Raw genomic sequence first — 20,795 nt, 5'->3', positions numbered from 1 at the left:
CTCTGGATTTTTAAAAATATATCACCCACTCCCACATTAATCATTTCCAACTTTATCAACTGCTAAGCATGAGCCTTATGACCCCCACTTTAGTTTAGAAACGGCAGAAGAACCCTAGAGAAAAATAGGACTCTTTTAATCATTACCATTTTTATTACACTTCTGTGCCTCCCACACAGTACTCCGAGCAAAGCTACAAGAGCTCAGGGCTGTTAATGTGACACTGGCTATGCCATGGTGGTCAGGGGTGGCCACCTCAAACTTTGCTTTTAGAAGACCTCCGCACTCTGGTCCTGAAGCCTGCCAGGACTTGATGAGTAATTTGTGCCTTTACAAGAAAATTTAAAAGATGGAAAACTAAAGATTCAAAGAAAGGAGAGAGTAGAGCAAGAACAGACAAGAATGCCATAAAAATGAAAAGAAAGCTATAGAGTCAAATAAATTAAGCTTTGTCTCCAGCATCCACGGCCAGGACGACAGGGACTGCTTGGTGCTAGGCTCTAAGAGTAGGCAAGCTCCCAACTCAGCACAGATTCACTGGAGCCCAGCCTGAGGACTGGAAAGGAAAGGAGACAGAGCGGGGACTGCCACCACCCAGGTCCTAGACACCATTATCACAGGAGGAAAGATAGGCTGGAGAGAGAGAGAGAAAGAAAGGTCTGGGTGGGTGCTAAGTTACTAAACTGTGTCCACAATGGCATATGAAAACCTCAAGGGCTCTCCTCATCCAGATATGGGAACTGTCTTCTGAATCCCATGCTAGGGTCACTAAGAAAACTAGGCAAAACTGGGATCAGGTGCTCAGTGCTCTCTCTTTTCTGGGGTTCACCAATGACAAGGAAACCTCTGCCTCGCTCCTCAAAAAGGGAGGCACCCTCTTCAGCAGGATGGTCAATTGTCTTTAAAAAAGGAAGGAATTGAGAGAAAATAGATTCATGAATAAATGCAGGAAATGTAAGAAGCAAATGGTAGTTCTATATATCTCTATTTTCACTCCTTTCAGTGGGAAACTAAAGAGTAAACAACCCCCATCTCCAAAAGAAAGTTGCCTCTGAATCCTAAAAAATGTTTAGTCAAACTTTAGCCATATATGAGAAAGTAGATATTTCCCAGATGACCCCAAACTGGAATGAATTCTGCATTACTGATCCCAAGACTTTCTTCTTATTTATTGCCCTGTTTATAGGCATTCAAAGCCAAAGACGGGAAGTTAGCAGAATATTCATTTTCTTAATTGTTATGTAAATGTATGAGACTGACCTGTAAAACATATGGAATCATGGAAGGTGTAATTCACTCCAATATACATGTTTACAAAATGCAAGACAGGTGTTTGGATTTATTTCAAATGTATTTAAGAAAAAAGTAAAACAATACGCTGCTTCCTTGAACAAAGAATACCACAGAGTGTGTGGTAGTTAATTTTGGGAAAAAGACGCGCGTGTAATCACTTACATTTTTGAAGCAAAGGTTAATTTGCAGGAAACGGGAAGTTAAGCTATGTGTAATTAACCCAAAGGTACACAACATAAAGAATGAAAAGCAGAGACTAATGAAGGAGCTAGAATGAGCTAGCATGGAAATGCCTGCAGAAATGACAAAGGGCTGAAACATCTCTTCTTTAGCTCTTTTCTTCCTTTAACCATCACAGGCAGAAGCTCCAGTCATGGGTCAAAATGTGCCCAAAGACAGTGTTATTCCAAGTATGGTCCCTGGACCCGGAGCTCATCCCCAACCTGGTAATGTTCCACACCCACAGGATGAGTACAGGCCCTGAGAGTGCACAGCTAGAAGGAGCCTTTATAGCAATTTGTAATTGAAGGCACATCCAAGCAGGTGATCCTTTTTCTACTAGTTAATTTTTACTGAATTCTCTAAATGCGGATTGGAAATAGGAGAAGAAACCTGTCTTTCACCACAGGCAGTTTGCAGAGCACTGCTAAAAAACCTAAAATCTAAAATTGCAGATAGCACGCACTCAACATAGAGTTCAGAAAATATATGAAAATTTTCCATTGCTCGGTTTTTACCTTTGATTTTTTTTCTTTTTTTTTTTCATGAGGAAGATCAGCCCTGAGCTAACATCCATGCTAATCCTCCTCTTTTTGCTGAGGAAGACCGGCTCTGAGCTAACATCTATTGCCAATCCTCCTCCTTTTTTTTTTCCCTTTTTCTCCCCAAAGCCCCAGTAGATAGTTGTACGTCATAGTTGCACATCCTTCTAGCTGCTATATGTGGGACGCGGCCTCAGCATGGCCAGAGAAGCAGTGCGTCGGTGCGTGCCTGGGATCCGAACCCGGGCCCCCAGTAGCGGAGCGCGCCACTTAACCGCTAAGCCACGGGGCCGGCCCTTACCTTTGATTTTTGTTTTCCCAGTGCAGAAAGCTGCCTGGCTACTGCAGAAAATGAGGAGAGAAGCTAGCAGTGATGGCTACTTTAGCTTCAGACATTGATTCCGCTCAAACCAACATCTGGCTTGAAACTGTTGATCTATTCCACGTAAGGCAAAACCCCATACAATCTTTTTGTTTGTTTGTTCGTAAAAGTGAATTTTGAACTGAACAGTCTTCTATAGAGGAAGAAGTAATTAATAGTTCTAATTATTAAGCACAGCCAAATATTTATACATCATTAAACAAAATAAATGAGCTGCTAGGTGGGTTCTTTCTCCCCCATGCCTTACGATAAAGACGTGTTATAATACACGGACTGCATTACATCCTCCACCTCTTCTTTGTTTTTTGTTTTACTATCTGTGGTTATAGAAAAATCACTTTTATCGCCTAAAAATATTTTAGGCTTCCTCTGCTTAGATGTTTTCTTCCTGGAATTCTGTTTACCAAGAGGTGTGGGTATAAGAAATGTCTTTGTCATAACATTAAATACATCAAGAAAACCATAATATACATACCCATTTGTACATAGACACAAATGTAAACACACATCTACAACCCACTCCTGAAATCCCACCAGCAAAATCCTCACTGACTCACTGTGTTATCACTGAGAAGAAAAACGGTCTGCCCAAGGACCATACGACAGCGTCTCATTATTTACCAACACTGCGTGTTTACCGAAATAAAACTTTTTAGTTACTGCCTTGGTTATATCAAACAAGTCAGTTTCAAGTTCAATATACAAATGTGAATTTCACTAACTACGCAGGCATTGGCTGGCTGAAGAAGGGAGGGGTGCTGATATTGGGTGAGCTGAGGGAAAAAGAGATGGAGAGGTGAAAACAAGTCAACAGTGACTTGATTTGAGAAATCCTATTAGTAAACACTGAAGTCTTACTGGCATGGTTTTATCTAATGGCTTTAATATTTAGCCACTGCTGTAAATGCTGAGGTCATCTAGGGGGAAGGTAAGAAATAGATCTCCCGCTCTACCCCACTGAAGGCTGTGAACAGTGTAGACCTGCCCCTAGATCTTCATAAACAGGGCCTTTTCCCATCAAAGGCCTTTGTGGAATGGAGCTGGAGTTGTTTATCCTGCTTTCTTTTTCTATTAGGTTTACTTTGCCAATGTTAAACCCTGTCAACTTTACTGCCCAGAAACCTGTCTTCAGAGTAGGACTTTGTGCTTTGAAGACTCCTTTTAAGAAATGTCAATGGGCAGTAAACATAAAATAGGATCCATAGCACCACCAATGACAACAAAAACAGGGCCCAAGCTAATCAGTCTCCTCCATAAAACACACGCTCTGTCTCTTTTTCTCGCTCACACACAGTAGCAGCCCAATAAGATCTGTTGAGAGAATGTAAGCAACAGAGTAGGAAGCAGCTGAAAAGAAAGAATTCCTGCTGTGTTCTCCCCTTGTGCCTCCTTCCCACTCAAAAGGGTTCAAGGAAAGAATGTTTTATGACACACTGCTGTTCACGACAACAGTGCAGGTTTCTTCTGCCTGGGGACCCAAGCGGGACGAGTTTGGTCATCCCATATGTTCTCAGAGTGAAATTCTTCCCTTTCATTTTTCAGGCCTGGTCCAATTTAAAACAAGCCCTGCAGAGACACAACATACATCCACGGTAAAGTAGCATGCTCTCTCTGGGAGGGAAGGCAGGCCTGGAGCATAGGAACCACCTCAACAGAATCTGAGGAATGGTTTATTTTCCATTTGCATCCCAGTGTCCTTCCTCCTTCTCTGTAGCCTTTCGGGCCTATCACGGGGCTCTGCCCACAGTAGGTGCCATCACCATGACCACGTACCTGCATCAATGAAAGGCCTTCAGTGTTCACTGCATAGTGTTCAACCTCACAGGCCAAGTTTGTCTCAGTGACATCAGGAGGTGAAGGTTCAAATGAGGCAGCCACCGAAGCACCCACCAGGCTTTCCCCAGAACAGAACGAATTCACTCAGGGATATTTTTTAAAAGAAACTGAATTTGGGACTTGTCAAAACTGCTACAAGTGTACCCTAAAGTTGGAGGCCAGAGTGAGACACCTGGGCCCCACTGGGGCTGAGCTCATACCAACAGTCCTAAAATCAAACAGAACCAGAAAAAGTTCTGTTTACAAGTCAACTGTACCCCTGAGGCTCCATCTAGCCGCTGATCTCTGAAAACAGGTGAGGTTAGCCAACAATACTAGTCCACGCTGGGTATCTTATTATTATTTTTTTAATAACAATCATCTTACAGGTATATACACTGCTTAACAGTTTACTCAGCATTCTTTCTATGAACAATATCACTTCGTATTCACAATAAATCTAGGAGGGAGAGGGGTAGAAATTATCATCCCCACTTTATGGAAGAAGAAACTAAGGGTCAGAATTGCTGAGTGATTTTCCAAAACAATGTAGCTAAGAAGTAGAGAGTTAATGATAAAACTCAGGCCTTGTCTCTTTCCAGTACATCCCCGCTCATCTTCAGAAAGAAGCTTAACCGTTTTAGAAGCAGTAATGCATTTATCCTATTTGTCCCCATAGTTCCCATTCTTCTTAGGTATGAGAAGAAAAATCCACTACTTTTACGCATGTAACTGATGCTCAGCAAATCACTGTCTGAATCAACGAGCACTCCCACTATGTGCCATTTCAATACACCCTCACCCTTCTTGCCCCAGGGCCCCATATACGGGGTTACGTGTGTCTAATACGGAATCTTAAGTAGTCAGAAAAACAAGAAGGAATACAGATAAATAGGATCCTTGTTTGCACATAAATGTCATTTGGGCTCCTCAGACCTGACACTCTAGAATTTCCTGAATCATATGCTTTTTCTAACAGGCAGATCTATCTGTAAAAGTTATGCCACCAGGCTGCCACCCACCTCTTTGGATACTGTAGTTATTCTTCAGTTTGACCTCTCTCTATTTTACCAGAAGGTTCCCCTAAGTATTCCACCATCGTAACTAGGTGGAATGATGTTTTGTCAACAGCAAGGTTTGGGGTTTTGTTTTGTTTTAAAATCAACTTGCCATTCCCTACCTCTCTCAGGCTGCCCATAGACATTTGGCCCACTCCACTCCTCCTCCAGGCCTATGCTGTCTCCCTTGCACTGGCTCGTCCTGCAGGCTTCAAAGAAACCCAGTGGCAAAAGAAACACCTTAGATTTAACAACAGAAAAAACCCCAACCTGCTGATAGTGGAACTCAGCTTTGGGAGTATGAGGTGCATCTGTTAATCCTGCTGCCAGCAGAGAATGGCCAACCGTCTCCCTAATTCTGGTGATATGTCACCTCAATAAGTAAGTATTGAAAGAATGAATGAATGACTCCTATTATCCTATAGTATGCACTTAAGAGAAACTTTACCAAACTCTTACTGAAAATATAAATTACTGGACAAGCAAAGGATCAATGACTACTCAGATATTTACCATTTCGTGGCAAACACAACCTTAAAGCCATGTTTCTTTGTCCTGTTACAATCATTTACATGTTTTACCTTTTCATAAAATTTTTCTCAACTATTTTTTATGATTTGCTGCCATAGGAGCAATATCGTATGCACATGTACACAAGGAGTGCAAGTCTATCATGCTGGCACTCATCACTCTAAAGATCACACTCCTCAAAGACAATGACAATGGTGTTTATTTCATTATACATTTTGACTAGTAGATCAGCCATTTTCAAGTTTATTTCTTCCTAAATTCTCCAACTTCCTGTATCTGAGTATTTATGTCTCAGAGTTTTCCCATCACCTCCTTTCCCCTCACTTTATTCCTAATATTCCACTTTTCACCTCCAGTTACTATGAAGCATGACCTCAAGCGAGCATTTGTTTCCTGACCTCCAAAATGCAAAAGACTCATACACACACACACACACACACAAAAAGAGGAAGTTTTAGCAACTATTTTTGGACTCCATAAAGAAGGCTCATTTTTTCAGAGAAAGAGAATCCTCTAACCTACTTTGAAGACTGAAACATGGCTCGAACACATTGCGTTCAAGGTTTTATCATAAGATGGGAAAAATACAAAGGTCTGATAGTTAAAATGTTGCAGTTTTTTTCCCTGCAATTTACTACCTAGTCCAACAGTAACTTTAGAAAACAGTTTTTTTTTTAAAAAAAAGTTCACACTGTTTAGTGTCCAGTGTTCTTGTTACTGAGGCTGCAGTTGCCAGGTGGTGATTTGAAAATGCTCCCCTTTAAAGTCTCCTCTAGAGCTTTCTGCATCTCAGTATCTGCTCCCAGGACCACATCGAAGCTGTCAGCAGACTGTGAGCAAGTTCACGAAATCAAGGATTTGTTTACATACCAGCCACAGAGTGGAGAAACCAAAAGCTCTAACTAGCTGTTGTCTAACCTGTTTTTGTGTTTTCTTTGCTTATTTCTTCCCAAGCTCTTAACAAACAGGTAATGGGTAGTTACACATTTGGGACCAGTCACTCATCTTGATTTGCAGTCACAGGGCTGGTCCAAGTGAAGCAGTCCATAACTTCAAAGGACACCCCTAGTTTGGATCAGTTTCAGAGGGGACAGAGCCCAGGCCCAAGGGCGCCCTTATAAAACCCAGAGGACAATTACTTCAGTCCCTGCCTCTGGTTACCTGAGCCAAACTGTGCACATGCCATAGCTACTACTCCTCACTCATAAGCTAAAAGGGTTCTCTACCTTTTAGGCTTGCCCCTATTTAACTCTCTCAGGAAAAGGAAAACAAAAGATAGGTCCCTGCACTGGTCCCTCTCACTTCTGACTGACTCCTGCTCTCTGTGCCCACACACAAGCTACTTAGAAAAGTCATGTTTTTTGAGCTGCTTGGCCAAAGCAGGCGACACATTGTATGAAACCGAGAATTCTGAAAATACTTCTGATTTCTTTTCTTGTCTCTCACACAAGAGCATGCTTGGCCCACAAGTCCCTTGCAATTTTAGTTTATAATACAGTTTCAAAACAAAGAATGAGGCAGCCGTGCTGTTTAGAAACACCTGAAATCGTACTGCTGGGTATAGCTGCTGCCTTCATTTAAAGTCACACTGTCCCAGAGACCATAGCTCCAGTTGTACTGAAAACCATCATTTTTAATTATTTTATATCTGTGGCCATTTGTCCTACAAATTGCTTCTTAGGCCTCTAACATTTTTACCAGTCAAAACTGACGCTTTCTCCTTTAACTGGTCTCAATTTACTTTACTCAAGGAAATTCTGGCCATAACTAAACTCACGTAAACTTCCCATTTCACCAAGATGCTTTTCCTCCTTGGATTCAGCACAAGCCTTTTCTGAATCTAGGTAATGGCTCTTAAAGGCCCTCCATGCATGTTTGTTTTCTGATATAAGAGCATCCTCCCACACATACATAAAACATCAAAAACTTCAGTGATGTGTTTAGTTGCTCTAAACTGGGAATAGCTGATCTTCACAGAGGGTTCTAACATCCCCACATGGGCTCTGCCTTACAAGTATGGCCATAAGACCCTGTCCCCACAGTGTCCACTGCAACTTTTCTTTCTTTAATTCCACTTTGATAAACACATTTTCACACCCAAACTCTTACCAGTTCAGCTCTGGGATCCATTTCTTTTCTTTTCTTTTGTCTCACAACAGAGGAAAACAATATACTACCTAATTGTCAAAATGCCTCACGTGGTTTTACCTGTTTTATTTCAGTGATCTTCTCAGCATCAATGTGAGAAGAGAAGACCAGGAAATTTAAAATATCAAAAATTATGTGACTGGCTTCAGATGCTATAGATACAACAGAACCAGAACTAAAGTACCAGGTTTCAGACTCTCACAGATAGTTTAATTCATCATATTACTCTGTCTCGTGAATACAGAGTTAATATAAATGGAACCTGAACCACTTAAAGAGGGGAAGGAGAGAGAGAGAGAAGGGTGGGGGACTAATGAACAGTAAACTACTTCACTGGAAATTTTCTTCCTGTTTTTGACTATGCCCCCATTTGACTCACTTAGGAAAATAATGAAAACGCAAAACAGACTCTTCTACCAATCCCTTCCCTGTTATAAACTTTCATTTTTTGTGTGACTCTAAGTTCTTTGAGTAAACTCATGTTCTCTAGCTGTCAGCAGAAGGTCCAAGGCGATCTTTCACATCTTGCCACTGAATATTACTTTAGATACACATCCCTTTCACAGCATCCATTCTAAGAAATAAAATATCCTGTTAAGCAACGTTTGCCTTGACATTCTGTCATTTGGGGATTTGTACTGTTTTTAGTGTTTCACTGTTGTAAAAAATGCTGCCACAAGAAACTTCATTCTTTACAATTATTTGGAGTTTTTTATGGCTTTAAGGCTATGAAAAGTAAAGGTTTATCCTTTTTAAATTATTGCAAGATTCTTCTCTGGATCTATCATACCCTCTATGAGAACATCAGCAAAGTGTAGGTGAAGATGTTTTCCCACATTTTGATCAAAACTGGGTTTAAAACTTCTATTTACTTTGTTTCTAGTCTTCCAGGCACACAGCTTCACCTTCAAGTTGTCTTAATATATGTTCCTTTAACCCCTAACTAGGGTGTGTACTTTTCAGAGTGATAATTTATGGTCTGTAGTCCATCCTGTGTAAACTGTCTCCTTCACTACACACAATGCCTCTTTTTAAGCACTGAATCATGCCCTAGGTGGAGAAGGGGTCAAAAATAATTGTTTAATCATAACTATCTACACTACCAATTCTTTAGGACAAAAAACAGACTTCTCTACTCAAAGAAAATGGAAACTATTTAGCCTTCTGGAAATCAGTAATAATCAATCATAAATACTTATTAACAGGTTCATACATACGCAAAATTATTCACACAAAATTTTGTTCACACAAAATTGACCTGGGCAAAGGGAGAAAGCCCTTTCCCTCCTCCCTTGCTAAATTCTCCACGTTACCTCAACACCCCTTCTCCCAGAAAAACCCAAAATTTCTCTGTCATGTCAGGGCTGCCCACCTGGTCATCCAGGGCACAATCGCATACTCTTCTTTGAATGCTCCCTCATTCACCCAGTTAGTTTTGCCTCCAAAACACCTTTTCCTTTCCATTCCCACTGCCCAATGGTTTGGGCTTTCCTTGCTTCTGCCCAGACTAAAGCATTTCCCAGCAAACTCGTTTCTGCTTCCAGATTTTGCCCCTCCATCTATCTTCTGTGGTGCTACCAGATAAACTTCCTATAGTAGAGCTCTGACCTTGTCTCTCCTGTGCACAAAATTCTGGGGTGCTTTATGCACCACTAAACCATATCCCAACTGGTTCCCAACCACGAAACTGTACTTCTAATAGCACTCTATTTGTACCTCTCTTTTGTATTTAATAAGCTTCTTGAGGAAAGGGAATTTGCATTATCATCTGCATATCTTCACAGTGCTTAGCAAGACTCCAAGTGTACTCAAAAGAACTTATCTGAATCAGAATTTCTTGTGTACCCACTTCATAAGACCTATTCAAATGTAAAGTTCTTAAAAATAGTGTATTAATTATATCTCCCATAGTTCAGTGCTCTCTTCATAGTAGAATTTCCACAAATAATTATGTAACAAGTGAACTAAGAAATCAATAGCTCTTAATTCCAATCTGGATCCACTAGTTGTATGCTCTAGAATAAGCCACCTAGAAACATATCAGTATTTAAAATGTCAACTAAAAAAGAAGATAGCAATATTCAGAATACTCCTATAAATTAGATATCAAAAAGAACTTATTGTAAACATAAAATAAATAATAGGCCTTTAGGTTAAACTCTGTTATCAAATCATAATTATGATCAATACCTGCAAACATAGAGATGTGCCACAGGAAGAAATGTGTTACCAAGAGACTAATCCATATACTTTCTAAAGAAATTGCATCTCCTAGAAATCTACTCCTTCCAAAATTATCATACGTAAGTCTCAGTTTGCTGGGTCAGATTTTGACCAAAAATAAGAAGAAGAAGAATGGAAGTCCCCGTTGACAACCAGATACACATTCTTTTAACCCCAGCATGATTTAACAGATGCTGCCTGGACTAATAGTAGGGAATTCCAAGTTCATGCTTTTTCTTTAATTGGCTTCACGACCTTGGGCAAGTCACTTCACCCTGGGGGTCTCTGTTTCTTCACCTGGGAAATGAGAATGTTTGGCTCTGATCTTTAAAATTCCATCCAGCTCTAGAATTCAATGACATATGAGTTAAAAATAAGCTTTTTATTGATACACGCAACAGCATGAATGAATCTTAAATGCATTATGCTAAGTGAAGAAGTCAGACTCAAAAGGCTAGATAGGCTATGATTACATTCACATGACATTCTGGAAAAGGCAAAACTACAGGGATAGAGAGCAGACCAGTGGTCGCTAGGGATTAAAGGGAGGGGGAGGGTTTGGCTACAAAGGAGTAGCATGAGATTTTCTTTGGAGGTGGAGTAATGGAGGTGTTCTGTATCTTGATGTGGTGGTGATTATATAACTGCATTTGTCAAAATTCACAAAACAGTACAACAAAATGTGTGAATTTTGCTGTATGTGAATTATTCACATACAGTGAATTAAATGGTTTAAAGTATTTAAATCATTGTGAATAAATGTACGTGAATTAAATTATTTAAGGCATTAAAAAATGTATTTCTCCAAATCCAATGCAATTTTTGACAACATAATAGCTGGACGGTTTCCCCCAAGAAATTAACATTAACCGTCTGTATTTGCCATCACCATTTTGTTCCAAGACTGATGAACCAAGTTTGTATCTAGATAATTTGCTGCTCGTGTTTGTAGTGTTATTGTTCTTTTTAATCTTTAGACAGACATTCTACAGAATCCTTTCTGCGTAGCTTATTTTCCAGTGTGATGCATCTAACAATGGAAAAGTAAAATGAATCCAAGTGGGAATGATGCTGGGGCTGCCCAGGCCCTGTACCGCGTTCACGGAATGTTAGAATGTTGTTATTACTCTTGTGATTCATACTAAAGATATGAGGCACAGAACATGAATAATAATAACAACACAGCAGTCACAATAACAGCTAACATTTCATTAGCACTTATTGTGTTCCAGGCACTATTCTAAGTGCTTACGTAGAAACTTACTAAGTGCTTTCATAACTCGTTTAGTTCTCAGAACAATTCTGATATCTGTTATATTGTTATCTTCATTGACAGTTGAGAAACAGAGATTAAACAATGTCTCAAGGTCAAATGGCTAACAGATGGCAGAGTCAGAATTCAAACCTAGACAGTCTAACTCTTACTACAAAGCTAAAATCTTGTGTAGAAAAGCTTTATTTAAAGGAACAATTTATATATCTTCTTGGAGAGTTTACAGCTGCTACTATGTGATTCCATAAAGTCTTATCCACGCTTTCTTCAGCAACTGGACAGAAAGGCCTTTTCTGTTTTCTTTTTTTTTTTTTTTTTTGAGGAAGATTAGCCCTGAGCTAACATCTGTTGCCAATCCTCCTCTTTTTTGCTTAGGAAGATTGGCCCTGGGCTAACATCTGTGCCCATCTTCCTCTACCTTACAGGGGACACCACCATAGCATGTCTTAATAAGCGGTGCGCAGGTCCGCGCCCGGGATCTGACCCTGCGAACCCCAGGGCTGCCAAAGCGGAGCGTGCAAACTTAATCGCTACGCCACCAGGCTTGTGCCCAGAAAGGCCTTTTCTAATTAGACAAGCCAGCATCTCCATCTCTGCCTAGTGAGTTCATGAAGAAGTGTGTATAGTCATGCATCGCTTAATGACAAGGATACGTTCTGAGAAATATGTCGTTAGGCGATTTCGTCATTGTGTGAACATCACAGAGTGTACTTACACAAACCTAGATGTTATAGCCTACTACACACCTAGGCTATATGGTACTCATCTTATGGGACCACCATCGTATATGTGGTCCACCATTGACTGAAACATTGTTTTGCTATACAGCAAAACAGCTGTATAGCAAAAAGCCCTACATACATGACGTTTCACAACCAGGAACAGCTGCATCTTCCTCTTCCACTCACATGGCCTGCAGCAAAGCTGGCCCTAGTTGAGAGGTGGGTTGTTCCTAAGGCCTTCCAAGACTAGGCAAGAGAAGGGCTGAGCTTCTCCTACCTGCCGCTAGTAAGGGTCTACCTTTTCCTTTCATCATTTTGCTGTTTTATGTAGGTTTGGGCCTCTGGCTGGAAACATGTCCCAAAGCAGATAAGTGCCTATTCCTGAAATGACCAGATCTCTGCACAAACAAAAGAAGCTGTTAGAACCCTTTCAACCAGAGGGGATGGTTAGTAAAAAATGAACAAGCTGCCTAGGCTGAAGGAAACCAACCAAGCAAAAACAATGAGCCCATTAGACAGTACTTGTAAGGTATTTAGACCCTGAGAACTTTGTCTGAATGCAGCAGAAAGGCAGATTACACAGAAAAAGGGCTCCTAACTAGTTCATGGGTTTGTTTAGTCTGCTTATCTCAAGTCCAAGCTAATCATCTTAATGGTTGTTTATGACCAGAACAGGGTTCAAATGGCCTTTCAAAGAAAGCAGGGCAGGCCTAGTCCAGCCTACACTAGATTGTGACTTCCCCTTCCTCCCATGCCCCACACCTTCCATAGGACCCCAAGCTTCTCTTTATTCAAGACCTTCACTTTGAGCAAGTAAAACAGCAGACTGTAGTTTTATTTATTTCCTACCCATCTCTTCAAACCAGACTGTAAACTCCAAAAAGGGCAGGGACCATCTCTGTTGTTCATTGCTATATCTGGCTGATAGATCATTTCTGGAATAAAACTTAAAAAAAAAAAAAAAAAAGAGGGTTAATGGACTTCCCAGAGGGAAAGATGGTAACTCTTGAGTTTAAGGTCCTGCTTTTCCCTGATGTAGACACCAGAATCTTGTGACTGAGCATTAACAGGTCCCTCCCACCTACAAGGGAGCTTTTTACAAAATCTTCAAACTAAACCAACTATCAGTTTACTGGAATCAAAGAAATAAATTTCCAAAATTCTAATCCAACTGTAGTAGGGGAAGGGGTCTAGGGTTGGAGGGAGGCAGTCAACAAAGCAATCCTCCAGGCCACCTACTCCCACTCCTCAAAGCAGAATCAGATGAGAATCTGGGTAAGGCATGTTAACCAAGAAGCCGTCCTCCAATTAATGTGTTATTGCTCCTTTAAAACCGAGAACAAATGGCCGACTGCTCGTGATCCCGGAGGCTGCAGAGCAGTAATTGTCACTTAGCCACTTAACTCCCCACCGCACAGCTCACTCACTCGTTGTGGTTTCTCTCTCAGCCAATTACTGCTGTCATTTGCGTTTCAATATGTGCCGTCAGGGGCCGGCCCAGTAGACAGCGGAACAGGAAACACCGGGACAGGAGGCAACTGGCTGCCAGGGGCTGGTGGAACCCACAACTTGTGCTGGCTACTCTGTGGGAGCTGCAGAGGGATTCTGAAGAGAGGCCCCCCAAACTGCTCCAGAGGGACCCAGGGTTCCCCGACCACACTCTGGTTTTGTTCTGAGTCTGGGTCTACACTGAGGCAACCAAAGAAGGGAATATCTGACTCTTAAAAGCCCGAAGTCAATAATAATGATGGTGATATTAAAGCGATAGAAATTTTACCTCTTGAGCGTGACAGCAGACAAGAGGCGAGCAGGGGAAGTGGCACGGATGACTGCAAAATATTATTGTGAAATCAACGCAGGCACAATGTCCAGACATGAAGATAGCAAAATCTTAATTCAGTTCTCACTGCTCTTTTATGCACTCAGATTTCCATACAGGGGGTTTATGCATCTATAACTGGCCCTAAAGTACAGGGAACAGGTGAATTTTCTTAGGCAATCCTGAGTTGAAATATCTAAAATTATATTTGTATCCTATTGTCAAATGATAGGTTTGTGGTAAATTTATACTTAGTCACAAAATTTTATTTAAAAAAAAAAGATTCCTTATAGGCATAAACAGATGTGAATTTTTATAATTAAATTAGAAAAAGGCTTTGCCAGATCATGTGTCCAGATTTTTAATTTCTGAAAAGATGTCCTTTCTGGTTACTCAGTGGGTCCTAACCACAAAAGCAAAGCCTTGCCTTTTCAAATGTTTTGTTTACTCTGCCTTCCTGGATCAAATCTAGACCACTGATCACTGCATGAAGGCTTTTATTCCAGAAGGTTTAAACCTCCCCTGTTTGCAGAGGAAGCATCTTAGTTGAAATGTATTAACCTAGCCCGAGACATCCTTTGGAATGCACTTGGTCTACTTTAGGGATATAAGCACATGTTTTAAACTCTGACTACAGGAAGAAAAGAGGAAAGGACGAGAATTTGAGGAACAGACAGGGTCTTTTATAACCGAGCTCCTGCCTGATACACTACAGTTAACAGCAACTGGAAGGCAGCGTGCGCCAACGTGGAGGGCAGAATATCAGCTAGCTCGGTGGCAAGCGATCTCTGGGTTGTCAGCATCTTCCTTTTTCCAGCTGAATAGCAGGGAGGTTGTCCTGCTCACCCTGCAGTTAGCAGCAAGCTCCCTCTGACATTCCATCCTCTGAAGCCCTAGCAACTCCAGGAGGAGGGCCGGCAGCTGAGGCCGGAAGAGACCTGTTCTAGCTGGATCCACACAGCCCAGTCTCTGGGTCTAAAATAAGACTCCTAACTTCTCTGCCAATGAGCTTCGCCGGGCCTGATGACGTATAGGCGCCGTCAGTTCTATTTGCAGGCAAGGTCCGTGTACACCAGGATTTCATGCAGGTAAGGAGGAATTTGGGAGGGGAGGGAGAGAGGGGCTTTCTGAGGATGGATCTGTCCTCCCACTGTGTGCACAGAGAAGGTCTAAAAGGGCTGATGAGGTGCCAAAGTCGTTGTACACCTCATCTCAGGCTGTGCAAAGAAGAGGTGGCTTAGCTGTAGCTAATTGCCATCCTCAGGCTACATGCTCCCAGTCTCCACAGAGAAGGGACTCTGTTCAGTGCATAACAAAGAAAAATCACAACTCAAATAAAGCCAATCAGGGGCCACCAATGCTGACTATGGCCAGCCACACATGGAAAGACTCAGACGGTCTTCCCTCTTCTTCTCTCGGGCCTTCTAATTAAGAAAACCTTAAACTTGGAACCAATTTGCTCCTTTCTTGCTCCTTTCAAGTCATCACCCTGACCCATCTCTGAAGAAGAGAGAGCACTTCAAAAGACAGAGAGTAGTTCCTAAGATAGCTAGTGGCCAGAGTGTCAACTTTCTAATTAAGGACCCCATAAAAGTAACTTGCTCTTCCTTTCGCTCTTTGCGTTTTTGAAAATGCTGTTTCAAAATGAACAAGCTACTTGGACATCTTCCCCACCCTTCCTCCCTCTTTCCTCTCTCAGTCTGTCTGTCTCTCTCTCTCTGTTTCTCAGCTGATCAATAGCTTCTCTCTGGGTCATGAAGTATGCAATGGATTGTTCTTTTTCTTTTGCCTCAAAGCCAAAAGTCACTTTATGGAGAAACCAGTTCCTCTTCTCAGGCTCTTCCCCTGTGAGTGGGAGCCCAGGGGACGTTTGGAAGCCTGCCACTGATTGCCAAAAACAAAACCCGGGGCAATCAGCAGGGTGGGTCTGAGCCCCCATCTACAGAGAAGCTGCCTTGCCACCGCCTGGGCTGCTACCAACTGTCCCAAGAGCTGCCCCCAGGGGGCCTCAATCGGGAGCCCCCCTTTTCTCAAACAAGTCACAGAGTCCCCGGCAGTTGGACTGCAGCCTATCTTTCTTCACTCTCTTTTGTCAGATTCTATTTTGACTGAATGGGAAGAACCTTGCTCCCACCTTATCTATTCCCAGCAACCACCGTCGCTCTCCCCAACTTTCAAACAGCCAATCAGTGGAACCACTCACCCCAGATTCTCTGAGAACATACTAAGAGCTCAGCCTGGACATCTCCACAAACGGGGCAAACCTACATATCCAAAGCTGAATCCGTTATTTTCCTCTCTAATGTGATGCTTCCATTTGTGACACCACCTGCACTAGGGGCTGGGGGGTCACGCTTTACTGCTTCCTCTCCTCATCTACACCCATCTGCAAGCTTTCTGAATTGTACTTCACACACATTTCTCAAATCTAGCTCTCAGAATCCAGAATCTTAGAACTAAGGCCATGGCCCTAGTTCAAGCCCAAACCCATCCTCCTCACTAAACCCCCTGCCAGGAGGGACTTAACACATAAATCTAACTCCATTGTCCAGTGCCCCTGCCCTGCTCTCCAAGCCCCTCAGCATGACATTAGGGAAGCTGTGTTCCTCCCCACCCTCACCACAGTCACTTCCTGCAGCATGGACCTACGCTCAGCACCTGCCCCACCAGGATGCTTCCTGCCTCCATGCTCTTGCTCAGGCTCCACCTTCCCCACAGAACGCCCCCTCCCACCCCTTCATCCAGCTAATAACTATGACTTTGCCCAGGCATTATCTTTCTTTGCTTCTCCATGTGCAGACTAGGCTACATGCTGCTCCTCTGGGCTCCCACAGTGCTCACACACATTTCTGTTACTGCATCTAGTTCCTTAAGGTCAACTCGGGTGGAAGATATAATTATTTCTGCTTGTATTCTTAGCACCCAGATACACACAGTGGATACCTGTTATGCACAGTAGGCTCTCAGCAATTGGGATGCTGCATTTGTAGTTTCAGATTACTGGCTAATGCCATCTATTACCACACAGCAATCAACACCTTAGTCTGAATTAGATCCATTTTGGTGTTATCTATTTAAAGCAGACAGACTCCTAGATGCCAAAGATTGTGTCTACATAACATATTTCGTCTGCCAACTTATGTACTTTGGGTACTTATTTATGTGATGGAGTTGAAGATGATGACGATGACAATGACGTCAACCATGATAGGAAACTGGAGATGATTAGACATCCTTTTATTCTCTGAGGCTGTGTAGCTGCTTAAAACAGCACACGATGAGTCACAGAAGGACAGCTCACTTGTCTTGAAACCTTAACTAACCAGAATACAATCTGGAGCCTCAGTCAAACACACTCTGAGAAGCCAAAATATCAGAGAGTACGCACACTAGAGCTTAAAGAGATAACTCTTTAGGGGTCATATGGTCTGCATTCAGTCTATTTGTTCTTACTTTAACTCCACCTCCGATAATCTGTGCTCATTCCCCAGTCATAACAAGTTAGATGTAAAATATGAGGGGAGGGGAGGTGGAAAGCGGCTCCTAGGGACTCACACGGTGATAGCAGTAGAAGTGTTAACCGTGTGCAAAAGAGCAGACAAACTTTAAAAGAACACAGAGTACTCAGCAGTCTGGGGACATTTCATGTTTAGAGACAATGAGTTCCACACATATTAACAGACCCTAATGATACCATCACACAAGACAGGTACAATATTTGCCCTCATAATGATGACTGAGATAGCAAGAGAGAGTTGAATTCTATCCAATATTCTCTACTTGCAGAGAAAAGGAAATGTAGAATATTTTAAGAAAGATTTCTATCAAAGTGTTTGGGTTGGTTTTGTTTTTTGGGTTTTTTTGTAAGTTTTAGCACTTACTGGGGGAGATTGTGTTTATCTGGAAATTTTACCACTGAGATACCTGACAAATGAGCCATTGCTTAACTTCACCCAATGTGGAACTGTTAGGTGATCAAGTGGAAGGCCTTGCCCACCCAAAGTGTGCAACCTAAAACAACTCAACACCCTAGAGAATTCATTTGTATATGCAGCTTTATTTTAAAACACAGTGAAACAGGAAACCCTATCTGCCAAAAAGCTCCCAAATATAGCACGTCCCACACCTCCCCATCCATGCAAAATGCTAATGGACTAAGATTTAAATTCAGGTCAAGAGCACAAGAGATGAATCTATTTCAAGGCAGGTTCCACTTCCGAAACAATTTTCTTTCAGTCTCGATGACTCTCTCTCCTCTGTCTCTCTCTCCTCTCTGCTGTCCCACTGCCTTTCACCACCTTTTTCTGACCCTCAAATGTACAGGAGCAGCCTAGATGAGGGAAAAGGCGAAGACTGGGTTTTGTTCACGTCATGCCGGTCATGTGGTCATCACTTCCTTAGTGCTTCAGCAGGTACAAGCCAGGTAAATCCAAAGAAGAGGAGGACGAGAGATACCTGGTTATTTTTCACACAAGTTTGAAATGGGGTTAAAAGAAAAGGCTGTTGGATTAGAAAATATTAAAGAAGAAACTCTTTTAGAAACAAGATATTGCAAGAAGGAATATACCAAGGGGAAAGAAAGGGTGGAGGGTGGACAGAAAAAAGAAATAGGTTAATCCTATGAACGATATCAAAGAATTAAGTAAAGAGAATGATGGGAAAGAAGCTCAAGTTTCACCAATTATCTGACCATTCCTGAAAAACTGGAAATTTCACTACTTCATCTCCTAGCTTACTATTTCTCCCCTTCCTGGTGACAAGAGGGAGATGAACACTGTTAGCAAGATGGGAGAAATTACTACAACATTCCCAATGTTGCATTTTTACCAAATATTTCCACACTGGCATAGGATAGGGAGCATTAACGAGCTATCACTGATTGGTTTGGCATTTTGTCAACTCACCTCTATTAAGAAACTTGTCTTGAAAATAACATTTTTAAAGGTAAAAACTTTCAAGTCTTCCATATTTTTCTCCACAACAGTAAACAACAAAGTCATAGACTGGTCAGACATAAATAGGAGTCATTCATTTATTCACCATTTATTGAGCACCTACTTGTGCTCTGTCCAAGGAGTTCTTAGAGTTCTCTTATTTTCAAATTGGGGTAAATTCTATTTTGCATGTGTGAAGTGCTGATTTATATCCAAACAGTATTCTGATAAAGAATATAACAGTGCACGCCCCGTGGCTTAGTGGTTAAGTGCTCGCGCTCTGCTACTGCCGGCCCGGGGTTCGGATCCCGGACGCACTCCGCTTCTCCGGCCATGCTGAGGCCGCGTCCCACATAGAGCAACTAGACGGATGTGCAGCTATGACATACAACTATCTACTGGGGCTTTGGGGATAAAAAAAGGAGGAGGATTGGCAGTAGATGTTAGCTCAGAGCCGGTCTTCCTCAGCAAAAAGAGGAGGATTAACATGGATGTTAGCTCAGAGCTGATCTTCATCACAAAAAAAAAAAAAGAACATAATGGTGCAGGGCACTCAGAAGAGCAAAGGTTTAAGAGCTCTACAAATTCAGGTCTGAATTCCAGCTCTATTAAATAAAAGCTACTTCTCTAGGCCTTGATTTCTTCATCTGTTTAATGGAGGGCTCGGTTTCACTATTTTGTGAAGATTAAATGAGACATCGGATATAAAGTACCTAGCAGAACCTGGCACATGGCATTTAAGCCATCACTCATTTAGTAAATATTTACTGAGCATCTACTACACACAGGCTCTGTTCTAGCCGTGAAGGCTCAGGAACAAAAAAGAGAAGCAAGATCCCTCTTTTCTTCTCATCTTTTACATATCATCACTAGGACTTGCCAAGGGCTCCAGAAACCTGGGAAAATGAAACCAAGTGGATGCGGTACCAACCTTCCCAATGCCATTATTTTCAAATCTCATAGTGATCTGCACCAAGAATTGCATTTTCAAGTGAGATTTAGCCTGCAGCCACGAGCCCTGAGCACCCAAGCACAAAGGCCCTGTGGCTACTGGTTCGTATCAGGCTTTTCACCTGGGAATTCAAACGCAGAGGCCTGGAGCAACCCACACCCTGGCCTTCAGGGTTTAGGCAGAAATAGAATTTAAGAGACACAGATTGTTGTCTCTCTTGCCTTTTTGCTCTTAAAATGAGAAAAGTGACTTATTTTGTAAAGGGGGAGGGGGAAATGCAGCTCTATACAGAGGAAGTTCCCAAATGAACTGCTACATTGTTTCTCTCCCTCTCTGACTCATTTCTACTTTTCCTCCCCAGCCCTCCCTGATGCTTGCTCTGTTCCCTATGTGGCACAATAGAGTCTTTGTTTACAAGATTCTAATGTGCAATAAAACTGGTTATTAAGCCAAGAATAATTTATGCACACAAAATAGAGGCAGTAACAGGTAAACTGACATAAATTGTGTATTTTACTTTCTTATCTCTAACAGTTAAGTCAATAGAATTGATAAATTAAAGAAACTAGCTGAAAAGTGTTTGTTTTAAAACTATATTCAAGTTAGAAGTACATGATTGATACACACATACATACATACATATATAAAACTCAGGGGCAAACAATTTTAAAAGCTCTAAACAAAATTCTGTGTTCTCTATTGTTGTTGCTGGCACAACCATCCACCTAGTCTAATAAGTAAGAAATTTTCAGTTATTTTTAATGGGTAAGGCAATGAGGTTTTGTGGGAAGTCATAGATGCTTAGTAACCAAATACACTTGGCTTTGAATCTCAACCCTACTCACTGCTAGCTATCCGACGTCAAGGAGGTTCTTAAATGTCTC

The 20,795-nt window shown here is 41.8% G+C and overlaps 1 protein-coding gene across 3 annotated transcripts in view; it reads right to left on the bottom strand.

Annotated features, from left to right (window-relative positions):
* The window catches only part of MAML3 (mastermind like transcriptional coactivator 3), a 402,996-nt gene that overhangs the window by 330,047 nt on the left and 52,154 nt on the right, over positions 1-20,795 (bottom strand). The window lies entirely within an intron of this gene.

This window comes from Ceratotherium simum, chromosome 12, assembly GCF_057802395.1.
Source record: "Ceratotherium simum simum isolate JZ-2026a chromosome 12, ASM5780239v1, whole genome shotgun sequence".
Taxonomy (NCBI): domain Eukaryota; kingdom Metazoa; phylum Chordata; class Mammalia; order Perissodactyla; family Rhinocerotidae; genus Ceratotherium; species Ceratotherium simum.
This window is presented reverse-complemented; position numbering and strand designations above follow the sequence as displayed.